The sequence below is a fragment of the Hemitrygon akajei genome, chromosome 14, assembly GCF_048418815.1.
Source record: "Hemitrygon akajei chromosome 14, sHemAka1.3, whole genome shotgun sequence".
In the NCBI taxonomy this organism is placed as follows: Eukaryota; Metazoa; Chordata; class Chondrichthyes; order Myliobatiformes; family Dasyatidae; genus Hemitrygon; species Hemitrygon akajei.
Window position 1 is genome coordinate 60,292,286 of NC_133137.1, and position 21,116 is coordinate 60,313,401.

The window sequence follows — 21,116 nt, forward strand, 5'->3', positions numbered from 1 at the left end:
CTACTGTCTCCCCTCTGTGCAATACAGCACTCACCAATTATCAGCCTACCGTCTCCCCTCCAGGCAATACAGCACTCATCAATTATCAGCCTACCATCCTCCCCTCTGTGCAATACAGCACTAATCAATAATCAGCCTACCATCCTCCTCTCCGTGCAATACAACACTCACCAATTATCAGCCTACCATCCTCCCCTCTGTGCAATACAGCACTCACCAATTATCAGCCTACCATCCTCCCCTCCGGGCAATACAGCACTCACCAATTATCAGCCTACTGTCTCCCCTCAAGGCAATACAGCACTCATCAATTATCAGCCTACCATCCTCCCCTCTGTGCAATACAGCACTCACCAATTATCAGCCTACCATCCTCCCCTCTGTGCAATACAGCACTCACCAATTATCAGCCTACCGTCCTCCCCTCCGGGCAATACAGCACTCACCAATTATCAGCCTACCGTCCTCCCCTCCGGGCAATACAGCACTCACCAATTATCAGCCTACTGTCTCCCCTCAAGGCAATACAGCACTCATCAATTATCAGCCTACCGTCTCCCCTCCGTGCAATACAGCACTCATCAATTATCAGCCTACTGTCTCCCCTCCGTGCAATACAGCACTCACCAATTATCAGCCTACCGTCCTCCCCTCCGTGCAATACAGCACTCACCAATTATCAGCCTACCGTCCTCTCCTTTGTGCAATACAGCACTCACCAACTATCAGCCTACTATCTCCACTCCGTGCAATACAGCACTCACCAATTATCAGCCTACAATCCTCCCTCCGTGCAATACAGCACTCACCAATTATCAGCCTACAATCCTCCCTCCGTGCAATACAGCACTCACCAATTTTCAGCCTACCGTCCTCCCCTCCAGGCAATACAGCACTCACCAATTATCAGCCTACCGTCCTCTCCTTTGTGCAATACAGCACTTACCAACTATCAGCCTACCGTCTCCGCTCCGTGCAACACAACACTCACCAATTATCAGCCTACCATCCTCCCCTCCATGCAATACAGCACTCATCAATTATCAGCCTACCGTCCTCCCCTCCGTGTAATACAGCACTCACCAATTATCAGCCTACCGTCTCCCCTCCGTGCAATACAGCACTCACCAATTATCGGCCTACCATCCTCCCCTCCATGCAATACAGCACTCACCAATTATCAGCCTACCATCCTCCCCTCCATGCAATACAGCACTCACCAATTATCAGCCTACCGTCCTCCCTCCGTGCAATACAGCACTCACCAATTATCAGCCTACTGTCCTCCCTCTGTGCAATACAGCACTCATCAATTATCAGCCTACCGTCTCCCCTCTGTGCAATACAGCACTCACCAATTATCAGCCTACCGTCTCCCCTCCAGGCAATACAGCATTCACCAATTATCAGCCTACCGTCTCCCCTCCGGGCAATACAGCACTCATCAATTATCAGCCTACCGTCTCCCCTCTGTGCAATACAGCACTCACCAATTATCAGCCTACCGTCTCCCCTCCAGGCAATACAGCATTCACCAATTATCAGCCTACCGTCTCCCCTCTGTGCAATACAGCACTCATCAATTATCAGCCTACCGTCTCCCATCTATGAAATACAGCACTCATCAATTATCAACAGCCTCACTGATCTCACATCAGAAACTGAGAATGGACTCAACCAAATAAACACTGTCCTACTGCACACTGCCATACTGGGCTGAGAGACCTCGAACGAGATTCCTAACAGGGCTACTCAGTCACTGCCCACCACTGCAAGCACTAACATCACACCTTGTGCAAAGTTCAAAAAACAATGTTTATTTTTAATCATGATCTCTCGCAGAACTCCTAGTGACCTCTCGCGGAACCCTAGTTGAGAAACCCTGGGTTTTTGGTATTACATGCCATGGGTATAATATAATGTTACAGGTATATATGAAAAATAAAACAATTTCAAAGCTCTTCATGGGATATTTTATTTATAATACTGCATACATGATATGATATTATATTATAATATATATAACCAGCTACAAAAGAGTGCTTAATATTGTTACTTTGGGTATTTAGTGAGATTCTTGCAACTAATGCAAACTGGCAAGTTCTTGAATATCTGGTTGCAACTTGGTTATAGTTAAACACACTTAACGTCATTCTCACCAATCTGCCTGCTGCAGAAGCAACTGTCCATGACAGCATTGGTAGAAGTGACTACCACACAGTATTTGTGGAGACTAAATCTCGTCTCCACGTTGAAGAAGCCCTCCACTGCATTGTGTGGCAGTACCACCGTGCTAAATGGGATAGACTTTGAACAGATCTAGCAGCTGGAGAATGAGGCACGGTGAGCTATCAGCAGCAGCAGAACTGTACTCAACTACAAGTATATCCCAGCATATCTCCCAATCTATCATTACCACCAGGCCAGGGGATTAACCCTCGTTCAATGAAGAGTGCAGGAGGAGTCCAAGACCAACACCAGGCATACCTCAATAAGAGGCATCACCCTGGTGAAGCCACAATACAGGACTATTTGCATGCCAAACGCCATAAACAGCAAGTGATAGTCAGAGCTAAATGGTCCCACAACCAGTGGATCAGATCTAAGCTCTGTAGTCCTGCAACATCCAGCTGTGAATGGTGGTGGACAATCAAACAACTCACTAGAGGAGGAGGCTCCACATCCTCAATGATAGAGGAGTCCAGCACACCTGTGCAAATGATAAGGCCGAGGCATTTGCAACAATCTTCAGTCAGAGGTGCCGAGTAGATGATCCAGCTCGGCCTCCTCCAGAAGTCCCCAGCATCCCTGATGTCAATATGCAGCCAATCCGATTCACTCCATGTGATATCAAAAAATGGCTGAAAGCACTGGATACTGTGAAGGCTATGGGCCCAGACAAAATCCTAGCAATAGTCCTGAAGACTTGTGCTCCAGAACTTGCCACACTACTTGCCAAGCTGTTCCAATACAGCTGCAACACCGGCATCTACTCGGCAATGTGGAAACTTGCCCGGGTATGTCCTGTACACAAGAAACAGGACAAGTCCAACCCAGCCAGTTACCAGCCTATCAGCCTACTCTCAATCATCAGCAAAGTAATGGAAAGGGTCATCAACAGAGCTATCATGCAGCACTTTTTCGGCAATAACCTGCTTATGGATGCTCAGTTTGGGTTCTGTCAAGGCCTCTCAGCTCCTGACCTCATCATCTCCTTGGTCCAAACATGGACTACAGTACTAAATACCAGAAGTGAGGTGAGTGATGGCCCTCGACATCAAAGCAGCATCTGACCAAGTATGACATCAAGGTGTCCTAGCTAAAATGGAGTCAATGGGAATTAGGGGAAAACTCTCTGCTGGTTGGAATCATACCTGACACAAAGCAAGATGGTGTGGTAGTTGGAGATCAATCATTTCACTCTCACAACATCACTGGAGGAGTTCCTCAGGGAAGTGTCCTAGGACCAACCATCTTCAGCTGCTTCATTAATGATCTTCCTTCTGTCATAAGGTCAGAAGTGGAGATGCTCTGCACCATTAGTGAGCCCTCAGTAGTGTAGCAGCTCATACCCAAATGCAGCAGGTCCTGGGCAATATCCAGGCTTGGGCTGACAAGTGGCAAGTAAAATTCAAACCATGCAAGTTCCAGGCAATGACCATCTCCAACAAGAGAGGCTCTGACCAGTGGCATCACCATCACTGAAGCCCCTACTATCAACATCTTGGGGGCTACTTTTGCCAGGAAACTGAACTAGTCTATCCATATAAACTCCATGGCTACCAGGGCAGGTCAAAGTCTAGGAATCCTAAGGCATGTAACTCACCTCCTGACTCCCCAAAGCCTGTCCACCATCTATAAGTCTCAGGTCAGGAGTGTAATGGAATACTCGCCACTCGCCTGGATGAGTGCAGCTCCATCAACTCTCAAGAAGCTTGACACCATCCAGTACAAGGCAGCCCACTTGATTGGTACCCCTTCCACAGGTATTCAGTCCCTCCACCATTGACAAACAGTTGAAGCAGTGTGTACTATCTACAAGATAGTACATTGCAACAACACACCAAAGTTCCTAAGGCAGCACCTTCCAGACCCACCACCACTACCATCTAGGACGAGAACAGCAGATACCTGGGAACACCCCCATTTGAAAATCCCCCTCCAAGTCACTCACCATCCTGACTTGGAAGCATCTCACCATTCCTTCATTGTCATCAGGACAAAATCATGGAACTCCCTCCCTAACAGCCCTGTGGGTGTACCTACACCTCAGGGACTGCAGCGGTTCAAGAAGGCAGCTGATCACCACCTCTTAAAGGACAACTAGGGATGGGCAATAAACGCTGGCTTAGCTGGCAACATCCACATCCCGTAAATGAATACTTTTTTTTTAAATCGAAGATTACCACTTATCACAGGATCAAGATGGTTATGAGATTTTGATAACAGGTGAAGAGCTTGATTTAAACCACATTCAATTAGATAGAGAAGTGGGAAATCCAATTAAAAATAACTTTGCTTTCACCCAGAGCTGTGGAAATTAATTTCGATTATCACTAGCTTTCTAGAAATTTTGCTTGCTGTGTTTGAATTTTGCTTGAGTTGTTATATCACTCTTCAGCTCAGTAAGACATTCTTGCAAAGTGGTGTCAATATCATTCACGTTCACCGCAGATGGATCCACCACCCAGTCCGGAATATGCATCTGCAGCAGATCTCTGAACCAAAATTCCGTATCAGTGTGCAGTTCTTTCAAATGATCAAGATATACAGTACAATCAGATTTATCATCTTGCAATTCTATTGTAAGAGTAGCCAGTGAAGGAAATCGCATAAATTTGTGACGTCCAATATTGCTGCTGAAAAGTTTGCATTTTCCAAGGAAAGTGGTAATAGCCTCTTTGCATGATATGAGATTGCAGTATCCTTTTTCCTGAACTGTTTGTTTAATAAATTCAGTTCTTCAAATATATCTGGACAGGTAAAATGTGTCAGATTTAGCAGAGACAATTTGTTCTCCAAACTGCATTTCACTTAGAAATGCTGAAAGAACTATCCCGAAGTGTGACAAAGCGACAAAGACAATTAACTTTTGATAATATCAAACCTTATTGGCCTTCATCAAAAATTATCACCAGTTTTTTTGAAGGAATGCAGTGCTTTTGTCATGTTTGCTCTTCGTGCTGTTTACAAGTGCTTCCTCAGCTTACATAGCCAAACACTTTCATTTGGAAGTGTAGTCATACAAATTAGTCGCAGTGGCATCCTTTTGTCCTGTGAGGTTGGAATAAAACCATGGGGAAGATACTCGGTGGAATAATGCAGATATTTTGCTCTTTGCCACAGCAGCTATGGTTAACCTGATATTAAAAAAGATAAAGAAAATTTTTAAATATATTATTCAAAGTCAAAAATAGTTCAAAGTAATTTTTTATATCAGAATACATACATGTCGCCACATACAACCCTGGAATTCTTTTTCCTGTGGGCATACTCAGCAAATCAAGTGAACAGTAACTGTAAACAGGATCAATGAACAACAAAGTGTGCAAATGCAAATGTAAGCACAGAGCAATAGATAACGAGAACGTGAGAAAAAGAAATAAAGAGCCCTTAAAGTATGACCACCGGTTATGGGAACACCAGAAATAGAATGAGTGTAGTTGTCCTCTTTTGTTCGGGAGCCTGATGGTTGAGGGGTAGTAACTGTTCTTGAACCTGGTGGTGCGAGTTCTGAGGCTCTTCTACCTTCTATCTGACGGCAGCATTGACAAAAGACCATGGGCAGGGTGGGGGAGTCCCTGATGATGGATGCTGCTTTTCTATGGCAATGCTTCATGTAGATGTGCTCAATGGTTGGGAGGGCTTTACCTGTGATGCACTGGGCTGAATCCTTTACCTTTTGTAGGATTTTCTGCTCAAAGGCATTGGTGTTCACATGTTCCCATTGTGTATTAGGTAATAAATAAATATATAGATATTGTTGTTACTGCTTATAGATATATATGAATATATATATATATATATATATATATATATATATACGTGTGTCTGTGTGTGTGTGTATAAAAACGCAGTAACAACAATACATTTCTATGAGCAGGCTGTATAGAAATTTAATAAGCATCGAAGAATTGTAAAATTATCTCACATGAAAAGGATCAGTATTGAATAAACATGTAAATATAAAGCTACCTTTTTATGCAGTATTTTAAAAAATATTTTTGCTTGGACAATTTTTAAAAATGCTATTACATATGCAAATTTGATGTGGCAATATAGCTAGTGCACTTACCAAGAAAAACGAATTGAACTTCCTTTCAAAATATGTTAAGTATCAGGGATTTAATGGAAGGTGTAGTGGTAGATAGTGATGCAGTGGTAGACTTCATGGGTTCTTGACTCTCTGCATCTTAGCAGGTGGGCCCGCTGCAGCCCTCATGTCACATTTGATAAGTATGATAAGATGCATGGGTCAGTGGAAGGCAAACAGAACCATACTCACTGACTGGCCTTGCTACAGTCAGCCCCGCCCAATCTGCAGTTTGTTATTTGAGGGTGGGTGTGGAGCTGGACTCAGCAGGCCACCCTGTAGGAGGTGAATGGTGTTCTGAGCGCAGTCAAGGGATAACGGCTGATGTGCAGCAATCCTGCCTCCATCCACACACAGCACGCACAGTTGTTAAGTTGCTTTGCTGCCTCATTTGCATCATCTAGCATACTTTCCAATTCATTTCATTCAGGGTTCCTATTAATAAACATGTATTCATTTCTTTTCTATTTATATATTTTAGAAATATTTCATTATAACAGTAAAATTATTAAGGCCTATTCAGAAACTCCTATGGTCTCTAGTTTTTTGATTTTTACTTGTGGCCCCTATGAAATCTGACAGGGCCGCCATTGAGAATGCCTGTGCATTACTTTGTTTAACATGGGAAGGCTGATACTTGGCAGCCACCATACATTCCTTGACAGATTGGGGTCCAGTGGCATGGGCACTGGGGACACCTCACTGCTGCAGTCTTCCTCCACCTTCACTGCCATTGTGATGTGTCATCATCTTCCACCAGTTCCACCGCTGAGATTTTGGTTGAGATCAGGAACTCACAAGCCACTCCACCACAGTCAGCTGATGATCCTTGAAGAAGGGTCAAATGCTATGCTCCAAGCAAACCGAGTATGCTCGGCACAGGTCACTGCAAATTTCCCTCTTGTGTGAGTGAGTTGTAGAATCTATAAGGGGAGTGTTCTGAAGAAAATGCAGGAAATACAAAATGAGATTAACATAGGTGTTGATCGCCAATGTGGTTGAAAGGCCAGTTTTCATTGTGTATCTCTGTGACTCTGATACAATTCTCTGATCCAAGATGGCGGCACGATGCAATTTGCAGCGGCCTCTCGGGAGTTCATATCTGTTATCTGTCAAGGAGCGTGCCGTGCACAGTCCTAATCTGATGAAAAACAGACGTGGGAGCGCGGAGGAACATCTGGAAATCTCCAGGAAGGCCTTCTTCGTTGCTGCTGCTGTTGTGAGGTCCAGGTCTCTGCTGGGAAGAACAGGCCCCCAGTCCTTGGGGTTGCATTGCCAGTGGATGGTGGCGGGGGCATCGTAGTGCGCTCGGCAGAGGATGGTGCTCAGAGAGGCTGTGCTGGAGGGGATGGTTGGAGGCTCGGAGGTTTGACGGACTTGGAGTCCACTGTGGTCGGGGCGCTTTCACTGTGTGCTGCGTCTGCGAGGCTGGGTCCGACGGAGCTTTCACTGTGTGCTGCGTCTGTGAGGCTGAGTCCGACGGAGCCGTGGAAGCCCATAGCAGGGGTATTCAGTTCTGCCACCTGCGTGGGATGACGCATCTATCGGGACCCTGAGGACTTGTGGAAACTGTACTGTGGTTCATTTCAAACTGATAGTCTTTTAACATCTTTTACTGTGCCCATGGTCTGTTTTTTTTTAATCAATTATGGTATTGTTTGCACTGTTGTAACTATGTGGTTTTGTGTAGGTCTTGTAGCTTTAGTTTTTGGTTTGTTGGGTGGTAGAGTCGGTCTCCTGACTTGGTGTGTCTGGGTAGTCTTGTTTCATCTGGTGGGTTTGGAGCTGCTTTCCGGGGAACGCGCTAAGATGGTAGCGCGATATTAATACGCAGCAGCCTCTCCGGACTCTGGATTTGGGGATTGCCAAACGTTATGTGGATTTTCTGGTGTAGTCTGTTTTGTTGTGTGCTTTTGTGATATCATTCTGGAGTAACATCGTTTCATTTTTTAACTGCATTGTAGTTGTGGTTTCTAAATGACAATAAACCGAAATTCTATTCAAAAGGAATTATTGTCTTTACAGTGGTTTACAATTCATGTCATTTCATATTCACTACATAAGATAAAAATTCCTTCGACATCCATGGGAGAAAAACAGTCAAATCGATGTCAAGAGAATTATTATAATTGAAGGTCAGTGGTCTGAATTCATTGCAGGTATTAAGTTTTTTCTAGATGCTGTCCAAATCATCCCATTCATTAAGGTGGTACCTTGTGCATTGAAAGCTATTTAGGTAAACAGAATATTAGTTACAGCCCCAGCTACAAACACAGCTAAAGAAATTAAGTCAAGCCCTCAAAACCAACTTCCAAATTTATCAAATACTTCAATGTTTCCAAATACATATATCCGGAGTCAAAAACTATTAAGACCAGTAAACCTATTTAGAAACATACGCAAATTGTAAACAGAATATTATTTCTAAAACCTTTAAACACTTTATTCATACAGAAAAAGAAAATAAGCTCATATTTGCTTTTTTCTTTTCCCCATCCATGTAAATGAATGGAATGCAACTAGTTTCTTTTGCACGCGATCAAACCTGATCAATGTTCACCAAGTTAATTCTCCAGTGCACAGGCAGGAGAATCACAGCAGGTTTGTCCTCTGCCATTAAACACCGCAAGAGGTCTAAGGAAAAATGCCTCAATAAATCCAAGTAATAGCAGCCACCAAATGTATGACTCCACAATTTGTGGGGGCAACCTGGACTCAATGCCAAATATACAGAAAAAAAAATCAGTAGATTCAACTCTCTCCATCCAAAATACCAAAATACATGGTAAAGGCTCCTTAGGTAAAAGCAAGCTTGAAGAACTCCACTTTATCATCTGCCTAGGCATATTGCAGCTTTGGATTCAATAATGAATTTTACAATTCCAACTGATTTGATTTCTGGCTGTATCAGTTGCCTATCTCTTTACCTCCTTTTCCCCTTTTCTGTTCTTTTTTCCCCCTCTAGGAGTAAATGACCTGCCCAGCCCTGACCTGACAACCCTGTCTTACTGCTCTGAACTTCAAAACTTTTGTCTATGTCCTCACTCTCTAACTTTTCTCATTCACTCACTGAGCAGGTAACATCACCCCAGTCCCATCCTATCCTAATCACTCCCCGCCCCCTGGTATCTCTCCTAATATTTATATCTTTGCATTTCTGGGATTATTTTCTAAATCTTCTCTGCATTTTCTCAAGTACTTCTATATCTTGTTGCTCAGTGGCACAATCGGTAGTGCTTTTGTCACCCAGCTCAAGCCACTCGGGTCCAATCCTGATTTCTGGTGCTCTCCACGTGGAGGGTTTCCTCTCTCATCCCCAAGTTGTGCTGGTTTCCTCTCTCATCCCCAAGTTGTTCTGGTTTCCTCTCTCATCCCCAAGTTGTTCTGGTTTCCTCTCTCATCCCCAAGTTGTGCTGGTTTCCTCTCTCATCCCCAAGTTGTTCTGGTTTCCTCTCTCATCCCCAAGTTGTTCTGGTTTCCTCTCTCATCCCCAAGTTGTTCTGGTTTCCTCTCTCATCCCCAAGTTGTGCTGGTTTCCTCTCTCATCCCCAAGTTGTTCTGGTTTCCTCTCTCATCCCCAAGTTGTGCTGGTTTCCTCTCTCATCCCCAAGTTGTTCTGGTTTCCTCTCTCATCCCCAAGTTGTGCTGGTTTCCTCTCTCATCCCCAAGTTGTTCTGGTTTCCTCTCTCATCCCCAAGTTGTGCTGGTTTCCTCTCTCATCCCCAAATTGTTCTGGTTTCCTCTCTCATCCCCAAATTGTTCTGGTTTCCTCTCTCATCCCCAAGTTGTTCTGGTTTCCTCTCTCATCCCCAAGTTGTGCTGGTTTCCTCTCTCATCCCCAAGTTGTTCTGGTTTCCTCTCTCATCCCCAAGTTGTGCTGGTTTCCTCTCTCATCCCCAAGTTGCGCTGGTTGGTAAGTTCAGTGGTTACTGTAACTTTTATTTAATACAGGCAATTGTTAGGGGAACCAGCAAGTGAGAGTGAATGGGTTGTAGAGCAATAAGTCAGGGAATGGGCTCAATGGGAATTCTCTGAAAGTTAACATGGACTTGTGGGCTGGATGTCCTCTTATTTCAAGAGAAAGTGTGAGAAGTGAGGTTGATGACATCTATAAAAGTATTCAAAAAGCGGGGTCAAGTGATGTCTCAATACAATAACTCTATTTCCCTTTTTTTACAGCCTTGCTAATGTGGACATATTTTTGTCTCTTGCTGTTTGAAGTTGTTACAGCACACTATAGATGAAAAATGATTCCCATCTCAAGTGTGTATGCAGATCATAATCAATGCGTCCAACATGTTTTCAGCATAGACGAAGGTCAACTTATTCCGGTACGATTGCTTTGACGGGTTCATGAGCAGAGGATGTTACTATAGCTCCTATACAGTGGCGCTTATTTTCCAATCCATTGTAAATAAAAGTAAATTAAAATAAATATACTTTTAAACACTAATAATGGGTGTAAATGGATCGTATATTTACATTTTCATAAACTGGCAATTGGGCCAATGGATAGACAAATGAAATAAAGTGAACAAGGGTTTGGAGAAAGGCTTTAAAATGAGAACTTTTGGAAAGATTGAAACACAATTTATTGCTTACTTCAGTTGGAGAACATCTATTGAATAATACTTCTCCATGATTTATTCACAGCTAACTCACCAAAAATGAAGCTTAAATGTAACCTTGCATATAAAAGTAACTCCAAAAAAATAATACCTTTGTCAAAACTAGAAATTGTTAATGAAAGGCTTACACTTATGCATCATCTTGAAGGAAATCTAAATAGTCAATAAAGTACTTTCGAGAAAGTTTAAATTTGATAATGTACAGAGGCTCTCCAATGGGCGGGCTCCACCATGGATTTTGCATGCTAGCTGTCTACATAATATGCAAGCCAGAACAGTACGATATGGAGGGCAAGCTGTCACCCAGGATCCCCCTCTCCACATAGCTGATGAATCCAAGGGAATGGCAGAGACCGATACAGTTTGGCTCCAGTGGCCTCGTAGGAGTTACCTGTCATTGTTGAACTCAACATAGGACTACCTTAGAGACTCCAGCTCCAGATTTTTCCCATAGGATTTACTCCCAAAGCCTTCCCCATGAATGAGGTTGAGGTTATCCTCAAGGTGGCAGAGATCTGGGATCAGTTTTCCTTCTGCTAGATGAGCTGCCAGCTATAGCTAACAAGCCCCATCTGCCCAAAGAGACTGGTTTTAAGTGTCAGTAACCCACCTTTGCCCCTTCTCCTGTCAGTAGAAATGGTTCCGCCAGGCTTAGTAGCTAAGCTACACATAAAGACCAAGAATTGGACTTGGTTGTCAGAGGTATTTGAAATGCACATCATTGGGAGTATTTAATAGATAGTGTGAGCTTATCCCCACTACCTCCTCCAACTATAACAACCTTGAGGAACCACACAAAGTACAGACCACTCGAATAATAGAGCTGGCCTTTTCCAATATTCCTCATATTGTAGAAAGACGACTTGACATCTGAATACTTCCACCAATGTGAGCCGCGACATGATATTCTCAGCATAAGTACAACATCTACATGCATATAAGCAACTACATGGAGACAAGCACAAAAAAAATAAGATCTATCCAAGCTTGTCCTAGCAACTTTTTGCTAGATTGAGAGCTAATTATTATTTCTGGAAAAGGTAATTTAACAAAAGCTGTTCATTTCAAGGAAATACACAGCAAACAAGCAAACTACAAGATATCAAAAGTACAATAGCACACCTCCTCTTCAATGCTCTTGGAACACTGAGCTGTATGAATGCTCCATTCTTTTGGGTCATTATTGCAACAATATTGGATCATTTTCCAATTTCTATTCTCTTTTAGAGTGTTTACTCTTTAAACATGTTTGCCGCTGAGTTACTTGACACATCACTGGGGGTAATCACTGAAGATGACATAGAAATGTCGGACTGCTGAACTCCCACTTGGCAGTTGAACAGTTGAGAGGTCCAGTTCAATTCAAGAATTTAAGGCTGACTTCCCAACCCAGCACCGAAGTAATGGCCTGTTGTTGAATTTGTTGTTTTTCTGATGAGGCAATAAAATAAAGCAATGACTATTATTCTGCATAAATATAAAACAAACTAGGGATTATTCAAAAAAGGACAGGTAAGTATTCCCAAGCACCCCAGAAAACACCATAAACAGATTATACTGTCATTATGAGCTTGCTATATCTGAGGCTTTTCTGTGCATTAGTTATATTCCAACTTTATCATCATGATGATACTTTTTTTTTCCAGCATCCAAAACCAAATTTATTCATTACATTGGACAAAATGTATGCAGACGTCGACCAATTGACTGTTGGCTTTTCTTTCAGGAGCTCTTTTTCTTTTTTTTAATTAGTTTTTTTATACATTTTCTACATAGCTACTGATAAAAAAAACCCAGATCGAAATGAAGAACATTGATACAGTGCAAAAATAAACATACAATAGTAATATGATACAAAGAAAGATAATTGAGAAAGCACCCAAATTGAGGACATGTAAAATTAGTATCCTCCCCAAGCCCCGCAACAAACAAAAAAAAACTCCAGACCAACCACAACACAGTATAGGGAATATAAATCAGGACAATCAAACCCCCAAAACTGTAAATACACTTAGCAACAGAAAATATTAATGCCTACTACCAACAAAAAAAGGAGCTGAAAGCAAGGGACCGAAAAAAAAACCTTAGTTAAGAGGAAGGTTATGAAAGTACTCAATAAAAGGTCCCCAGACCTTATGGAACTTTAAATCCGAATTAAGAACTGAATAATGAATTTTTTCAAGGTCTAAGCAGGCCATAATATCGTTAAGCCATTGAGCATGCATGGGCGGGGCAACATCTCTCCATCTAAGGAGGATTAAACGTCTAGCCAGGAGAGAGGCAAAAGATAATATTCGACACTTAGTCGAACTCAGACGTAAATCTGTCTCGCCCCAGAAACCGAACAAAGCAATTAAAGGGTTAGATTCTAGGTGGTGATTCAGAATATACGATAACATTATGAAGACATCTTTCCAAAATTTCTCCAAGCTAGGACAAAACCAGTACATATGAATGAGAGAGGCCTCGCCCCTTTTACATTTATCACAAAGCAGACTAATGTTAGGGTAAAATCGAGATAATTTAGATTTAGATATATGGGCTCTATGAACAATCTTAAACTGTAAAAGGCAATGGCGAGCACAAAGAGAGGTTGAATTAACCGATTTGAGAATCGAGTCCCAAGTCTCATCAGATAGGGAGGTATTTAGATCGTGCTCCCATGCCATTTTAATTTTATCCACAGGGGCACATCGTAAGGCTGCTAATTTATCACGAATAAATGATATTAAACCTTTACCTTGTGGATTAATAGAAAGAAATAAGTCCATAACATTTTTCTCAGGCATTTCAGGGAAGTTAGGAATTAAAGGAGTAATAAAGTGTCTAATTTGGAGATATCTAAAAAAATGAGCATTGGGCAGATTGTACTTAGCAGAGAGCTGTTGAAAAGAAGCGAAGCGATTATCAATAAAAAGATCTTCAAAATGTCTAATGCCCTTCCTATACCAATCATGGAATGCTGAGTCATACGTAGTAGGTAAAAAAAGGTGATTATGTAAGATAGGGCTAGAAAGGGAAAAACCATGGAAACCATAAAATTTCCTAAACTGAGCCCATATACGCAAAGTGTGTCTAACAAGAGGATTAACTATTAATCTGGACAAACTACTAGGGAGTACAGAGCCAAGAAGTGCAGAGATAGATAATTCTTTAGTGGAGCTCAACTCCATTGCCACCCAATTAGGGCACTCGGGTTGGCCATCATGATGATACTTAACTACTTTTCCAGCTGCAATAAGAACTTAAATGCGATAGGAGGTCAAGAGGCTCATCATGTAAACATGAGAAATTCTGCAGATACTGGAAATCCAGAGCAACACACACAAAATGCTGGAGGAACCCAACAGGTCAGGCAGCATCTATGAAAATAAACAAACAGTCAACGTTTCGGGCCGAGACCCTTCATCGGGACTGGAAAGGAAAGGGGAAGGTGCCAGAATTAAAAGGTGGGGGGAAGGGAAGGAGGATACATGGAAGGTGATAGGTGAAGCTAGGTAGACAGGAAAGATGAAGGGCTGGAGAGGAGGGAATCTAATAGGAGAGGAGAGTGGACTATAGGAGAAAGGGAATGAAGAGGGCCAGCATGGAGATGAGATAGGCAGGAGAGAAGAAGAAAGAGGCCAGAGTGGGAATAGGAGAAGAGGGGAGTGGGAGAGAATTTTTTTTACTGGAAGGAGAAGTTGAACTTGATATTCATGCCATCGGTTGGAAGCTACCCAGATGGAATATAAGGTGTTGCTCCTCTACCCTGAGCGATTTTGTTTTCTTCTTTTTCTTGCAATTGATTCCAAGACATCGTGCAAAGAGAAGAAAGATTAAATTGTTTTGTCTCTCATTATGACATCAACAATAGGCCATTTATTTGCTTTACTTGATATCAGACTCTGCTGAGACTGGCTGTTTAAAATGCTCAGAGAACAGAATTTCCACTTAAATACTGATGGTGAAATTGTCTGAGGCACTGATATTCTCAGCTGACTGTCCCCAGACCACTATTTAGTCCAGTGTGCCTACTAGCATAGTTTCCTGCTCTCATTTCTTCCCAGTCTTCCCATTTCAGTGTGAAATTAATCCTGTCTGGATGCAGGGAGAACTCACAGAAAGGCTTCCACAGCCAGGGACACCTTCTGGCAGCTTTACAGAAGTCCATGATTAAAATAGTTTTAAAAACCAAAAGCTTAGATATTTTTAACATCAAACTCTTTAAAACACACACAGATTTAAAACATTGTAACATTGCTTTCTTCCCTCTCCCTTGGCTCCTATCTACTGTTTTACCTGCGCCACTTTTGCACTGGTGCCGGAAGAGTGAACAAGCTTTCCAGCTTTTCACTGAAGATGTTCTCACCAGCTCAGGTACACAAGAGTTCAGGAAATGAAGCCTTCCATTGTGAAATCTGGGCAATTCTGGCACTACCACAGACCTGGGGCAGACCCAGGACAGTACATTGGTTCTGGTGTGCTTTAACGGGGAAAAAGGACCGCACTTTATCTCAATCATTCCTTACATTCAGGGATGACAACCTAGAACTCATCTATTAACAGGAGAAGGAGAAGTCGTCAACGAGATCTGTTGATAATTTGTAGACATGTCCCCTCAGAAGTTCCACCATTTTCTACAACAGTCAAAATTTTCCATGTGCTCCTCCAAGAATATTTTATTCTCTAGAAATTGCTGAACAGACATGTTAAAAGTAATGTTACAACCAAGTGACCAGAATTACAAATGCCTTATCCTTATGAAAACATTTGAGTGGAATATCCTCTTCGTTACAGTTATGAAGCGGGGAGTTGCCATGGGAATGGTCACAATCTGTACATATTTCAAGTAGTAGCCAAGTTAGAGTATTTCACCATCATAAGCCCATGCTTACTACTGATGAGGAATGCCTTAAGAATTTATAACATTATATACGGGAGGTCATCTTTCTTCTCTTTGACCCAGCACTTGAGGGTTAATAGAGCTCCTTCACCCACAGAATATTATCATTTCTCCTTCACTGTACAGGTGACTGAAATCCAACCTAATTCTGGCAAATATTGTATCACTTATACTTTCCTCCTTGCTGAAAATAATATACTGTAAACTTAGCCAGGAGTGCTGTCTCAATCTAATACAGATCATCCTACCTCTCAATACAAATGAGATAATTTTGGAATTTTATCTCAAGGGCTCAGTTTTAGCTCAAAGTTTAATTTGCATCTTATTAAGTAATTTTTATCTGAAAATTGCAACTGAAAGTCAGAGATGGAAAGTCAGACGCGTATAAATGATACACAGCTTTGTTGCTCAGAATATGAATGGTTTTACTGACAATCTGGTGGATTTTCCCATCAGAAACTAAAACTATAATTATAACCAATCAAATTATGTGGCTGACAACTAATTTACAAGTGTTCCCACATGAATGTACAATGTATGTAAATTAACTGATTGATTCTTGACACACAAGGGTCGGATTATAATATTGTTAAATAAATCTTAACTTTAATCAGCATCAAATCTGTCCATAAATAAATGTTATGCATCATTTAACTGGACTTGGAAGCTATGTTTGATAGTTATTGGGATCAAATAGATTGCATGCATTTTAATATCCTAATATCCTTTAGGATCATTGAAGTAGTTGACCCCACTTTCAGAAGATACTTCTTTCTTTATATGACTTATCCATTTATTTCTGACATAATTCACAACCTTATTTTCAGACTAGATTTAAATATGTGGTGGACTAGACTTCTGTTTCACACATTTTAGATTTGTTCACACCGACTGTTCTGCCTGACTACCTAGAACTACTTCAACAACTTTCAGTTCCCCAGCTAGGACTGCTTCGTTTCACCATAGACGTCAAGTCCTCTACACTTCCATTCTCCAACAGGAAAGCCTCAAGGCCCTCCACTTCTTTCTTAACAGGCCCAACCAGTTCCCCTTCACCACCACCATCTTCCCTCTGGTGAAACTGGTACTCACCCTTCTCTTTCAGTTCCTCCCCATTTCTCCTGACCTTAGGCATAGCCATGGGCACTTGCATGAGCCCCAGCTATACCAGCCTTTTCAGCGGCGACATGGAACAGCACATGTTCCGGGCCTACGCTGGAAACGGTCTCCAACTCTTTCTGCTCTACATTGACAATTCTATTTCTGCTGCTTCCTGTACCCCCGCCGGATTCATCAATTTCATCAATTTCACCTCCATCTTCCACCATGGTCCATCTCTGACATCTCTCTCTATTTTCTTCATCTCTCTGTCTTCATCTCCAAAGACAGATTATCTGCCAGCATCTTTTACAAACCCACTGATTTCCACAATTAGCTTGACGACACCTCTTCCCATCCTGTCACTTGCAAGGATGTCATTCCCTTCTCTCAGATTCTCTGTCTCCGCATTATCTGTTCTCTTGATGAGGCTTTCCATTCCAAGACATCTGAAATGTCCTCTCTTTACAGAAAACTTTTCAGTGTTCCCCCTCCACTGTTACCAATACAGCTCTCACCACATTTCCTCCATTTCTCACACATCTGCCCTCACCTATCCTCCCCCTCCCAGACATAAAAGGGATAGCATTTCCCTTATCCTCACCTACATCCCACTGCTCTCCATTCCCAGCGCATCGTTCTCCACAACTTCCATCATCTCCAACAAGGTCCCACTACCAGTCATACCTTCCCCTCCCCTCTCTGCTTCCTGCAGGGATCACTCTCTCCATGATTCCCTCATCCACTCGACCCTCCCGACAAATCACACTCCAGGCACTTATAACTGCAACTGAGCTAAGTGTTACCTCTGTCCCTACATCTCCTCCCTCACCGTTATTCAGGGCCCTAAACAGCCCTTCCAGGTGCGGCAGCTTTTATACAAATCCATTGTTGTTACTTACTGTACCTGGTGTGGCCTCCTCTACAGTACATCTGAAGCAAATGAGGAGATCATATCATGAAGCACCTTTGTTCCGTCCGTCGCAAAAGGCAGAATGCCCTGGTGGCCAACCACTTTAATTCCACTTCCTATTCGCTCACTGATATGTCTGCCCCTCTTCCATTGCCACTGAAGCCAGACAGAGACTAGAGGAGCAAAACCTTGTACTCCACCTTGTTTCTGAACTGACAGCATCAACATAAATTTCTCCAACTTCCAATAACTACTCCCATTTCATGCACCACGACGCCTGCTTTCCTTTACTTCTGCGCTCCCGTTACTCTTCTCTTACCCCTCCCCTACCCTCACTACATGGCCATCACCTTCACCTTCTTCCCTCTGGATCCCACCTCCCTGTTTCCAATCAGATACCTTCTTTTTCAGCCCTTTGCCTTCCTCACCTATCAGATCCCAGCCTCTCATATTATTCCCTTCCTCTTCCCCTCACCATCCCCCTGCTTCCCCCATTCACATGGATTCAACCATCACTGCCGGCTCCTGTTCATGGTCTTCTGCTGTTGTGGCCCATCCACTTCAAGGATCAACATACTGTGTGTTCAGGGGTGCTTTTTCAGACACCACTGATGTAGCAAATGGTTATTTGAGTTACTGTTGCCTTCATGCCAGTTTGAACCAGCCTGGCCATTCTCTTCTCTCATTAACAAGTCATTTTTGTCCACAGAACTACCATTCACTGGATTTTTTTTTTTGTTTGTGTTTCACACCAATCTCTGTAAATTCTAGAGGCTGTTGTGTGTGAAAATCCCCCGAGATCAGCAGCTTCTGACTCAAACCTCCCTGTCTGGGACTGACAGTCAATCCACAATCAAAGTCGCCTAGATCACATTTCTTCCCCATTCTGATGTTTGGTCTGAACAACTGAATCTCTTGACCATGTCTGCATGCTTTTGTGCATTGGGCTGCTGTCACGTAATTGGCTGATTAGATATCTGCATTAACGGGCAGCTGTTCAAGTGTACCTAATTAAGTGGCCACCCAGTGTATATCAAGGCACAGATCTTTCAACAAAATTGCAAGGTTTGGATAATTTGCACCACTCTGCTACCAGCATCACAACAATAATACCTCATCCTCAAGTATCAATGAGTTTCTCTTGGTTGCTAAGTACGTGCATTAACTACCAACTAAACTCAATATTGAAAGTTAGAGTGGACACTTAACAGGGTGAATATAATTCTAATGATGAATGCTATGTCATTGCAATCTCATACAAGGAACACTTGAAAATGTAGATTCACATTACTGGGGGATCGTTGCCAGTTAACTATAAGGTATATACCAAAATGAATAGGTTATTTAGCCTGTGCTGTTATTTAATGGTGAAGAAATGTCTCCCCAAAAGAGGTGTAAGTTGCTCCTTCTCTTCACTAGCCTGCAGGCCACAGGCTACCCTTATGCAAGAGGGAGCATCTGCTTAGCACCACATGAAGCCATATGCAGGTGGTGGATGGTCGTATGAGCAGCTGGTGCATATCACAAGGCCTGGTCAGGCGACCACTAATGCCAAGCTGACAATCTTCGAAGAGTATCGATAATGGCTGGGGTCACCCGCCTTGTAAAGACACTGCCCACAAGAAGGCAATGGCAAATCACTTCTGTAGAAAAAAATTGCCAAGGACAATCGTGGTCATGGAAGGATGATGATCACCCATGTCATAATACACGGCACATAATGAACAAATGAATTATTTAATGAGACCATGCATAATGTTTGACTTAACCCAGCACTGTCCTATGTTAATCAATACCTTTGATTAACAAATAAGCCATCACTGTCTACATTGAATATCTGTTGAAAATGAACATAACAATTTAGATTCTATTCTAGGAGTGGACGAGCAGTCCTGAAAAATCAAGATCCACCTTGGAAGATCTACACTTCCCAAGGACCAATAAATTTCCTCTAAGGTTTTGTGCCCAAAATTGCTCTCGGTATCCCAGCATCTGCACAATCTCTTGTGTCAATTTATAAGACTTGTACAGTTGTTATTAAGGTATTTCATTACAGAAAAGTCTACATTTCTTCAATGGCTTAATTTTTAATCTATTAATATCCTTATTAGCTATTTCAAAATGTTTAATTTTGGAGGAAATCAGTAAGTCTCAATAAAATAGAGGTGTATAAGATGATGAGAGGCATTGATCGTGTGGATAGTCAGATGCTTTTTCCCAGGGCTGAAATGGTTGCCACAAGATGACACAGGTTTAAGGTGCTAGGGAGTAGGTACAGAGGAAATGTCAGGGGTAAGTTTTTTACTCAGAGAATGGTGAATGCGTGGAATGGGCTGCTGGCAACAGTGGTGGAGGCAGATAACATAGGGTCTTTTAAGAGATTTTTGGATAGGTACATGGAGCTTCGAAAATTAGAGGGCTATAGGTAAGCCTAGTCATTTCAGATATAGGGGTATGTGCGGCACAAAGGACCTGTATTGTGCTGTAGGTTTTCTATGTTTCAATGTAAGTCTAGCGGTTTCTGTAAAGTGTGTGATGTTGCTTGATCCCGAGATCCTACAACAGTTTGTGTTGTTTTACTCCACATTCCAGCACCTGCTTTTTCTTGTGAAATAGAATTTCATAGAAATATTTAATTTATTTCACCCTTGTCCTTTTTGTCCTTTTATATTTCCTCTTAGAGCTTTCTTTAGGTTTCCCTTTTGACATTTGCTGTTTCTTGCTCAGTTTTATTGTCCTCAACACTTAGCCCTGTTGTCAAGTGAGGTCAAGGGTGCCCTCTTGCTGTCTCTGCTCGCTCACACTTACTGCTGTGCTAGAAAATAAGTCCAGTTAATAATTACGGTACAAATCGCCCTATCACAAACAATTTAGGATCATATTTTATTAAATTTAGGATCATCATGTAATAAAATACTGAAGAGCAGGAATTCCCAACCTGGTTCGACAGACCCCTCAGTTATAGGGGTCCATGGCATAAAAAAGATTGGAAAATTATGCTGTTGAAAATGAAAATCTGAAACAAATCAAAAAGACTTAATAAATTTCAGCAGATAAAGCAGTAACAGAACTAATTTTGATTTGACCAGTATACATTTGAGCTGGAGGCTTCATTAATTTTCAGATACAATACTGTGCAAATATCTTAGATATATATATATTTGTCAGCGTGAAGCGGAGAGCCAGATGGAGGGAATGGCAAAGGCGGAGTGCCACCGGGGGGGGTGGTGGGGGGACTCCAGGGAAGGAGTGTTGTCAGAGAAGGAGTTCCAGGGGCAG